Below are 11,090 nucleotides of genomic sequence, written 5' to 3' on the forward strand. Positions count from 1 at the left end.
TACGCCACATACATCACCATAAAGGAGCCGTTTCCTAACCAACCCTATCCAGAAAATCGGTGCGTACCATCCTCTAGTTTACCTAATGGTCCTTCGTCGCCATTGACGAAACCAGCCTCTTAAACAATAATAATACTTCCTAAAGTATATCCCCCAATTAAAATTTGGCGGTTCTCAAGAACTACATATATAGATTTTCCCGCCAAATACATAATTTTCCTGCCAAAAAATACATTTTGCCGCCATAAAAGTATATATTCTCACCCCCTATATACATATTACATATCGCGGTGCATTACAAACCGGCAAATCCCACACACACCTGCACAAAGTTAGCTCATTGCCCTTTAATACTTGTGTCCCTTGCGGTTTAATTTAAATACATATTCCCACATCTGTAGTATTATTCGCGATACCCAGCAGTAAATTCGCCACATTTACATTGCTTGAAATACCCGGCAGTAAATTCTGCAGGTCATCCCAACTGGCCCATACTACTCCCAATTCAGTCTTACTGGACCTAGCGTACTCCACTCTCGACCAATAGGAAAGCTTCTGCCTTTGTCATTCCCTCATAAATAAACACCAGCACACAGCAGTCCCCAAAAATTCCCAAAATAGCTAAAGTGAAATTAAGCAAGTCCCTTTTTAGAATGGCTACCGTGGTCGAAAATAAATTTATATCCGAAACGGATCTCTTTTCGGATTACTGCGCTCGGTTCGGTACAACCGACATCCAAGATAACACCGAGGCATCCCTAAAAATAAAAGACAAAAATATCGATGTGTTCTGGGAAAGGCTACGGAGCGCATATGACGCCGTCGTAGAGTCAGATAACAATGACCTTCCGGACGACTTTAAGGCCTCAGCTTTCTACAAATACCGCGCCTGCCTTATAGCGTATGAGGACACAAAGGCAAGAACCGGAATCCCGTCCCCGCTACAACCACCACTCCCCAAGAAAGTTCCGGAATGAATCTCAAAGTACCCGCCTGTGACACCGAAGTCTTTTACGGGAGTTATGATCAATGGCCGTCTTTCCGTGACATGTTCACGGCGGTCTATATCAACCACTCAAAACTCTCGAGCGCCCAAAAACTGTACCATCTCAGGTACAAAACCCAAGGAAAAGCCGGCCAGATAGTAAAGCAATTCCCACTTAGTGATGCCAACTTTGCTCTGGCTTGGGAAGCTCTGAAATCCCGAAACGAAAAAAAAAAAAAAGAGTCCTGGTCGACAATAAAATCCGAATTCTCATAAATCTAAAAGCGATTCAATCGGAAAACAGTGATGTAATCCAAAGACTGCAATCCTCCGTAAACAACTGCCTCCAAATACTAGTAACCCAACAAGTCTCGACAGAGAGTTGGGATGCCATTTTAATTTATTTTGTAACGTCCAAGCTCCCAGAAAATACTGTTGCGCTTTGGGAACAATCATTAAGTTCGCGAAGAGACCTCCCGAACTGGTCCCAAATGGACAAATTTCTGACTACTCGCTACGAGATAGTGGAAAGGGTGGATCAATGGCGACCAGCCAAACCCCGATATAATCCACCCTCCACCAACTTCTCAAGGCCTTCCCCAAGTCAGAACAATCCCCAGTTCAGGCAGGCTCAGACCCAAAACCGAAGCCGCAACCCCCCACAGAACAGCAACTACGCGCAAAATCGAACAAATGCTCATGTGGCCGAGCATCAAAAAATCTACGCCTGCAGAATGTGCAAGCAGGCCTCCCGCACGCTACAAAGCTGCTTGCATTACAAAAGGCTGGCAATCCCTGAACGGAAAAAATTCGTGAGTGAAAACAATCTGTGCGAAAACTGCCTATCCCAAACCCACCTCTTAAAAGATTGCACAAGCACAAGAACGTGCCTCTACTGCCAAGGTCGCCACAACTCCACCCTCCACGATGCCGGAGTATCTCATCAAACCAATAGCCCTCGAAAAACAACATCCCAAGTCGCAATTAGTCAGGACGTTACCAACCGAGAACCCAACGAAGAACTTCCCACCACCTCAAACGCTGCCCATATCCAGTCATTCCATTCCGACAATGACAGCAAAATCATCCTCCCCACAGCCATAGTGTCGATTGAACAACGAGGAGACTGCTAGAGGCTCAGAGCCTTAGTGGATCAAGGGTCAGAACGTAGCTTCATCTCGTCAAAAGCTCAAATCAAGCTAGGCCTCCCATATACCCACTTCCTATTTGAAATATCGGGCATGGGAGGCGGAGTAGTACAAACCTCCAACAAGTTGTGCTCACTGACCCTAGTCTCAAATAACCACAAGGTAAAAATAAAGGCCCAGGCAATAGTGCGACCTCGGCTCACTAGGCAACTCCCAAAACTCAGGCTAAATAACGACCAAATACGTAAATGGTCACACCTCAAGCTAGCAGACCAGAATTCTCAGAATCCCTCCCAAATCGATCTGGTGTTAGGCAGCGATCTCATCCCTCAAATCATGCTAAATGGCATAGAAAAGATCTCCCCCACACTGCTAGCACAAAACACAATATTTGGCTGGATAATTAGTGGCCAAACCCCCGAAAAGGTCTGATCACACTCCTCTCAAGCGTGGGAAGTGACGAATGTCCAGCTAAATGAACAGCTAAGACAATTCTGGGAAATCGAAGAAATACCCGGAGTGCGAGTGGAAACCCCAGAAGATAAAATGTGCGAAGTCTTTTATCAAAGCACAACCACTCGCATGGATGACGGTCGATATAGGGTTCGGCTCCCCTTTAAACCAACATTCCCTAACGATATCGACCTAGGCCAATCCCGTACTGCAGCCCTACGACAGTTACATGGCATGGAACGTACTCTCTCAAAAAAGGGCGATCTCAAGCAGCAATACGACCAGGTACTCGAAGAATATCTGTCCCTAGGCCAAATGGAAGAATGCAGTCCCAATGAAATAGAATCCCTGGGTAAATACTGCTCATTCTATCCCCCTCACAATGCAGTCGTAAGGCCAGACAAGAAGACAACAAAAATCTGAGTTGCATTCAACGCCTCTAAAAAGCCGGGTTCCGGTCACTCCCTCAACGATGTTTTATGTACCGGACGAACCCCCCAACCCGATCTCCGACTTATGTTGCTGAAATGGCGAACATATAAATATGTGTTTAATGGCGACGTCGAGAAAATGTACCGCCAAATTCTCTTGCACCCCGATGACCGAGACTACCAACGGATAATATTCCGAACCCCCGAGCACAGTCCAATCAATTACTACAAGTTGAAAACGGCCACCTTCGGGGTTAACTGCGCGCCTTTCCTGGCTATTCGCACTCTACACGAGCTGTCGAAAGACATAGCCGATTCCCATCCACGCGCAGCCCCAATACTAAAATCCGAGACGTATGTTGATGATATTTTATCTGGCAGTCATGATCTCCAATCAGCCGAGCAATCCCTAACAGAGACTATAGACGCTCTCAATTCAGCCGGCTTTCCCGTAAAAGAGATCACGGCAAACCATCCCGACATCCTCCAAAAAAATATCGAAAACTGATCTGCTGGAAACAAACTTTCTCGAGTTCGAAAAGACTAGCACCGCCAAGACCCTGGGCATCCACTGGAACGCCCTAACGGATACATTCTCGTATACCGTCGACTCAAATCCTGCAGCCACGAAGCGGCAAATCCTCTTCTCCATTGCGAAACTTTTCGATCCCGCAGGGTGGCTGACGCCCATAATGATCCAAGCGAAGATGCTCATGCAAGAATTGTGGTTAGATGGGACCGAATGGGACAAGCCAAATGGGCGCAGTTCTCTCAAAATCTTCCCTCTATCTCAGCCATCCATATACCCCGATGGATGAATTTTACGCCCGATGAATATGTTGAGCTCCACGGATTCTGCGACGCCTCAGAAAAGGCTTATTGCGCAACCCTGTACCTAAGAAGTACCGTCGGTTCTCAGGTCCACTCTCACCTTATAGTGTCCAAAGGCAAAGTGGCTCCTCTCAAAACTATTAGTTTGGCACTCCTGGAGCTATGCGGAGCGCTCTTATTAGCAAAATTAGTCGCAGTAGTCCAACCCCATTTCGGCCTAAGTCAAAAAAATTAATCATGTGGTCCGATTGGGAAATCGTGCTAGCCTGGTTGGAAAAGCCACCCACTCGTGGAAAACATACGTCTCTAACCGAACAGCGCAGATTATAGACCTCGTTGGAAATGTCCCTTGGCGACATGTGCGAAGCAAAGAAAACCCCGCGGATCTTGGAACCAGAGGATGCAGCCCCGACGATCTCGCTAACTCATCGCTATGGTGGAATGGTCCAGAGTGGCTTTCCCGACCCCCCGAAGACTGGCCAACACCAACGGCCAGAAATATTGTACCCCCCAAACTTCGCCGAGTCGAAGCACTGCATGCAGCGGAAGAGACAGAAGATGTCTTAGCACGGTTCTCCTCCTATCACCGCGCCTTACGCGTAACAGCGTACGTGTTGAAATTTATAACTCGGCTTAGAAATGCTTTAGGAGGCAATCGTACCCCTAACGATCCCAGCCTCTCTTACGCCGACGTCATGCGCGCGAAAATCCGTCTGCTGAGTCTGACTCAGTCGAGATTCTTCGCTTCTGAAAGAGCTTCCCTCGAAAATTCAAAACCAATCGGAAAGCGAAGTCCCCTACTGGCACTTAACCCCTTCCTGGATACAAACGGGATTCTACGTGCCAACGGAAGATTAGTAAACGCCGACATGACCTACAATGAGTGTCATCCCATCATTCCCCGGAAACGGCTCGATTTACTGACCTCTATATAAAGTTTCTACACGAGAGCTTCCTCCATGCGGACGTCCGCCTCCTGCAACAAGCTATGAGGCAGGAATTCTATACCCCCCGACTCAAACCTCAGCTGAAAAAATGTATTTTCCAATGTAAAGTGTGCACCATCCATAAGCGACAAACGCAATCCCAAATAATGGCAGCTTTACCCCCGAACGATGTACTTTCGCGCTCCCCTTCACTACTACTGGCGTAGACTTCGCCGGTCCGTTTCAAATAAAAGCTTCGATGCTCCGATCTCCAACACTCGTAAAAGGCTATGTGGCCATTTTCGTTTGCTTCACCACCAAGGCGATCCATTTGGAATTGTGTTCGGATCTTACCAGTAAGGCTTTTCTCGCTGCCTTCTCCCGGTTTGTAGGGCGTCGAGGGTACCCGAAACAAATGATGAGCGACAACGGTACAACATTCATTGGTGCTAAGCGAGCTACCGAAGTAGAGTTCGTCACCTTCCTCAACGAAGTTTCGACAGGTATTGTCCAAAAGTATGCGCCACAAGGCATCGATTGGAAATGTATACCCCCCCGGCGCACCCCACATGGGCGGATTATGGGAATCTGCCGTCAAAAGCTTTAAAACCCATTTTAAAAGGGTCGCCGGAACACACAGCTCCACCTTTGAAGAATTCTCGACTCTATTAATTCGTATCGAGGCCGTTCTCAATTCTCGTCCTATCTCCCCACTTTCACAGGACCCAGCGGATTTCACCGCTCTCACACCTGGCCACTTTCTCCGAGGCGCACCCCTTCTCGCCATCCCCGAACCGAACTATGAACACCTCTCTATGATCAACCGTTGGGAACGGTTGAAAGTTTTACATCACCAATTCAGCAAGCGCTGGAAGAATGACTATCTCATGGAGTTGCACAAGCGTTACCTATGGCAAACCGCTCAACCTCCCCCTAAAATCGGCGATTTTGTCGTCATTAAGGAAGACTACTTACCCCCCACCGAATGGCGTCTAGGTGGAGTGAGGAGCACTCATCCTGGCAAAGACGGACACGTACGAGTCCTCGACGTACGCACTCAAAACGGTGTTCTCACCAGGCCGCTGACAAAATTGTGCTTTCTGCCACCACCGGAGCCCGACTCAGATCCCCGAGTTCCCTATCATCTCCCGAACCAACTACAGTCCACTAAGCGTACCTATCGACACTATTACAGAACCCAACTGAATCATCCCGTGTCTCTCACAGGCAGTCTCTAACTCGACGCGTCTTCTCAGGCGTAAACCTAACATACATCTATATGCTCTTTTCCGACAGATGGATCGTCAGCGCCCTCCGGTTCCAACACCCCGACGCTCGCTGTCATCGAAAGTGGTTGTGCCCGCGGCCCGCTCGCAACGTAACGAGGCAGTGCCGGATTATCGAAAGTTCCGATTGTGCATGCGGCATCACGCACTCCTGAGATGCCCTGTCTTCGCAACTATGCAGCCGCAAAAACGTACGTTAATCGCTAGGGCACACCAGTACTGTCTCAATTGTTTGGCGCTGTCCCATTGCACCAACGAGTGCACCTCCACCGCTGTCGGGTCTGCGGGCATCCTCACCATACATTGCTACACCGTGAAACCGGAGGTCGCCAGCCGCCGTACGTCGCACGATCACAACAGGCAACTCGTTCGCAACCACGTCATCTGGAGTAGCGCCGTTACGATCCCGCCGTTCAAAGTCGCACTACTCGTCGTCGTCAACAGTCCAATGGGCGCGCACCACCCACGCATCCAACCCCGCGGCATAGCGTCGGAGACCGTACCATCCGGTGCACCGCCACCGGCTTGCGCACATCCATGTATAAAAAAAGGTTGGAAAGATCCTGATGCAGGAAGCAGTACGCGCCTTGCAGGAGCTGAAACAAACATTAGGCGCTTAGTGCGCCTAGGCGGCCCAGGATTTTTACGCGGTGTAGGCTGTCAGACGTCCCATCTCCCTCCTTTTTTATATTTATATCTATGAGTTTATATACATAACCCGTATCTTGTATTATATTCGATTATTGAATTGTATTGTATCGAATTATCGCCTAGAATCAATACATTGTATCTACCTTTAAAGTTCCCATTGGATCTCCTCATGGACGTGTGGCAGCCTCCACCGCGCAAATCCACCAAATGGAATTCGCCGCAATTGCATAGTATCGATCCGGCAGGATCCGGCAGGATCGCTACCTGTCAAAAAACCACCACCGTTTTGTTCATTATTATTGCTATTGTTATCATTGTGCAAGTTCGATATAAATCTTTTTACTAACTTTTCCTTTTGCAAATCCGCCATCGTTTTCAGTTTTATTAAAATAATTGTCGTGGTTTTCTTGCTTTTGCGGCACTCAAATCATTTTAAAATATATTAAAATACTTGCGAGGTGAAATCGTGGTCGTGTAAATTGAATCACAGTAATCCAGCTGAATATCGCGAAAAGCCGAGAACCGATACGCTGCTACTGTGAAAAAATCTAAATTTTTGAAGAGTTTACATCCAAATTTGTAAAAAGTCCACCTCCAAATATATTATCGCATATCTATTCATTTAAAGAAGTTTTATTTGAGTTTGTTGGCTAGACATATACGGTTTTCATAATTTCATTTCAATCGGTGATTGATTTGAAACCAAGACACCAGGGGTTGTTCATGAGAAATCTATCGAGTACGTAAGGAAAGATCATCAAGGGTTTGGAGAAACCAGTGCACCACAATCCAGAACAACCATAAAATCAAGTGCGTATAGCAGAAGCAGAAACTTGCTATGCAACCCTCTTGTACAAAGCGTAAGTTTGAGATAAGCAGCAAACCATCACCTCCACATCGTCACCGCCAAAGCGCCATTGCTGCCGTGCTACGCCACATACATCACCATAAAGGAGCCGTTTCCTAACCAACCCTATCCAGAAAATCGGTGAGTACTATCCTCTAGTTTAATTAGCTGTCCTAACATGGTGGTGAAGATCTCCGAGACGAACTGTTTCCGTTGTCTGAGTTTACAAACTTAGGGACTCCAAAAATGTGGAAAACTTCCTACTCCAGAAATTGAACCACCTTAGTAGCTGTTGTTATTGGTATAGGTTTAAGAAAAACGAATTTACTAAAATGATCAAGATACACGAAAACAAAAACATTTCCATCCCTCCTATGAGGATTTGGTCCAATAAAATCGACGTAAAGGCGTTGGAAAGTTCACTCGGCAATTTGTTGTTTGCCCATTGGTGAATTTCTAAACTATTTTGGATCTTTGATTCTTGGCATTCGACGCAATCTCTGAAACACTGTTGCACATCGGACACCATGCTGGGCCAAAATACTTCTCCCTTATTCGGGCAAGGGTTTTACGGATTCCTCCATGACGCACCAAACTTGGCCGCAGCTTCGACGGTACCCTGAGCTTCAAGGTGTGGTCCTCTTGAAATTCTCCTCTCTATTCAGTTTTGTCCGTTTGTAAATATACCCTTCCGATACGCAAAGATCAGGTAGTTTGTCTTTGTCTTTCGTTATGTTGTCTTCCAGTCCGCAGTATTCGTCGACATGAAAGAATGGCGAGTCAGGGCAAATATCTAATACTCCAGTGGCTTTACTTCGTCCATGTCCATGCGCGATAGCGTATTAGGCACAACGTTTTGTGCCCCTTCACGGTGCTGTATGTCTATTTTGAAGGTTTCCAGCTTTAGGCCACCTAGCCATTCTACCACTGAGGTTCTTCTGATTCATTAGCCATTTAAGGCTTGCGTGGTCCGTAATGACTGTGAAGGGGAGACCCTCCACATAGGGGCGGAACCGCTTCACACTCAACACTGCTGCATAGCACGCTGTAGTTGCGCTGTGCCTTATTCAATTTCACCGACATCAACGTGCGTTTCAGTCCTCGTCTTTCTGGAATAAAACTCCGCCCGCTCCGTCTGTCGAAGCGTCGCATTGTATAAAAAGTGTTTACTGAAATCAAGGTGAACTAGCACCGGTGCTGTCATTAGACTTTACTTCAACTGCTCAAAAGCTTCGTCTGTTATTAGACATTTTTTTTATTCTGTCTTTAGTGTGGCAGTCGTGCAGCGGCGCTGCAATGGTTGCGTAATCCCTAAAGGTACGCCGGTACCATGCTGTCATGCCCAGGAATCGGCGAAGTTGTTTGGGCTTTTTTGGTTTTGGGGAAGTCCCACATTGCGGCTATTTTGTTGGCATCCATCCGTATGCAACCGTTGCCTACCACATACCCTAAATACTGTACTTGACTTCGCGTAACCACCTAGCAATCTTTTCCAATAATAACATATGTGACTCAAAATGCACAGACAAACTAACAAATCATCAACATACACAAATACACATTCACGTAGAGCGGCCGGAACGACCTTGTCCATTAAACGGCACATCTGCTGAGCTGCATTACATAAACCAAAACGCATCACCGTAAACTGCTATAGTGGTCTGCCCGGAACTGTGAATGATGTTTTTTTCTCTTGAACGTTTTTCTAAGGGAATTTGGAAAAAGGCATCTTTTAGTTTAATGGCTAATACGTAATGGGTGTTTTGTAGCCGACTTAGTATGGGGCAAGGAATAAGCATATTTTATAGTTCGAGCATTCACTTTTCTGGCATCCAGACATAACCTCTTCTTAGTGGCTTTGATAAATAACGAACCGTGGTAGCTCCAGCTGCTATTGCTCTCCTCAATAACACCCATAGATAGCATTCTGTCTAACTCTTCGTATAATAATTTTTGAATCGCGGGCGAGATAGGGTGGTGTCGTTGCTCAATTGGTGTATTTTCTTCTACTACCTCCATAATGTGGTTTTTCACATCTGTTCTGCCAAATCCTAGTACGCTGAAGGAAGGGAATTGGGCTTTAACCATGTCTAACGCCCCAGTTTGGGCCCCAGTTAAGGTATGTCGGACTGCGTCGAAAGAGAACTCACCCTCGGCAGGTATGAGTTTTGAGACATCCCACTTATTCACACTCTTTCCCACAATATTTATCTGAAAAACGCGCCAGAAATCGATCTTTCGCTTTCATTCGCGGTGCGAACATTTCGTACCGAGAGTCGGGTTATCTTTTCTTCGTTCCCCTCTAGGAATTTCGTTTCTCCTTTTCCCAGGCAACCGGAACAGGCACCTGAGTCTAAAAAGACGTTGGCTTCGTGTCCGCCAATTATTACCCGGGTGAAACCTCGATTGTCCCCTTCATGGTTACGATGGTGGCGACGATTTTCTGCTGGATCCTTTTTAAGGTCAGGTGTTTCCCTCTCATTTTCATGATCTTTTTATATTTCCTACTTTTCTGTCTTGCTTTTATTTCTTCCATGAAAATTCTCCTTTGCTTTTCATACCTCTGTTTCCTTTCATGTAAAATCCCCCTCATATCTACCGCTGTTTTCATACTTATTGTACGTTCCCTCTGTTTCCATTCCATCTTCGCGTTTTAAATTTTTATACATACACCATGTTTTCTTAATAAATTAATTCCCCTAGGCTCCGCACAGAGTGCCCGCGCATCTCTCCCAGTTGCCTCTTTTGCGCACCCGATTAACACATAAAATAAGATGTGTCACTACCACAGAGCAAACACTTCATACATTGAAAGGACGACTTACAGGGACTATGTTTGGCTGCTGCCTGTGGATCCTTCATGCAGAAGTCCACTTGCATACCACAGACGAAACAGAACACAAGGTGAAAGGGTGGCGGGCAAAGCACTTTACTTTGGACGTTACTATTTGAGGTTGGCGTATTACATACACAAGTGCTAGGAATAAAATATTTCGGATTGGGTTTCGGCGGGTCACCGGGCTTTATATTAGTAGCACTGGGTCTAGAGGACATTAGTTTGCTCCTATCATCCTTCGCTATTGCCTCTATCCCTATGCTACTGGCCCCTCTATCTCCCTGGTGTTAACATCTACCTCGCTAATGACCTTGTTTTGCAACCTATTTTTTTTTTATTAATTTTTCGACCCTTCTACATTCCGTTTTAAGGTCGGCTAACGTTTCAATCCGCGAACGTGAGGTTTTCCAAGTACGGCTTCTGTTTACCCTTTATAATTTTTACTAGTTCCGCCTCTGGTACTTTCTTCTTAAATAGGAAGGTGAGATCATGTATCTCCACATAAAAGTCTTCCAGGGACTCTTAGCATCCTTACTTCTTCTCCATGATTTCGCGTATCACCTCGTATTCAGACCCCATGCTCCTAAACTGGTTAAGCAAATCAGCTTTCAACTCGAGTTAGTTGAAATCACGGTCATCGGCGTGACCCTACAGGACTTGCCAGTACCATTTTAGACCGGCTCCGGTTACGAGGCA

The sequence above is a fragment of the Eurosta solidaginis genome, chromosome 1, assembly GCF_040869045.1.
Source record: "Eurosta solidaginis isolate ZX-2024a chromosome 1, ASM4086904v1, whole genome shotgun sequence".
NCBI classification, from domain to species: domain Eukaryota; kingdom Metazoa; phylum Arthropoda; class Insecta; order Diptera; family Tephritidae; genus Eurosta; species Eurosta solidaginis.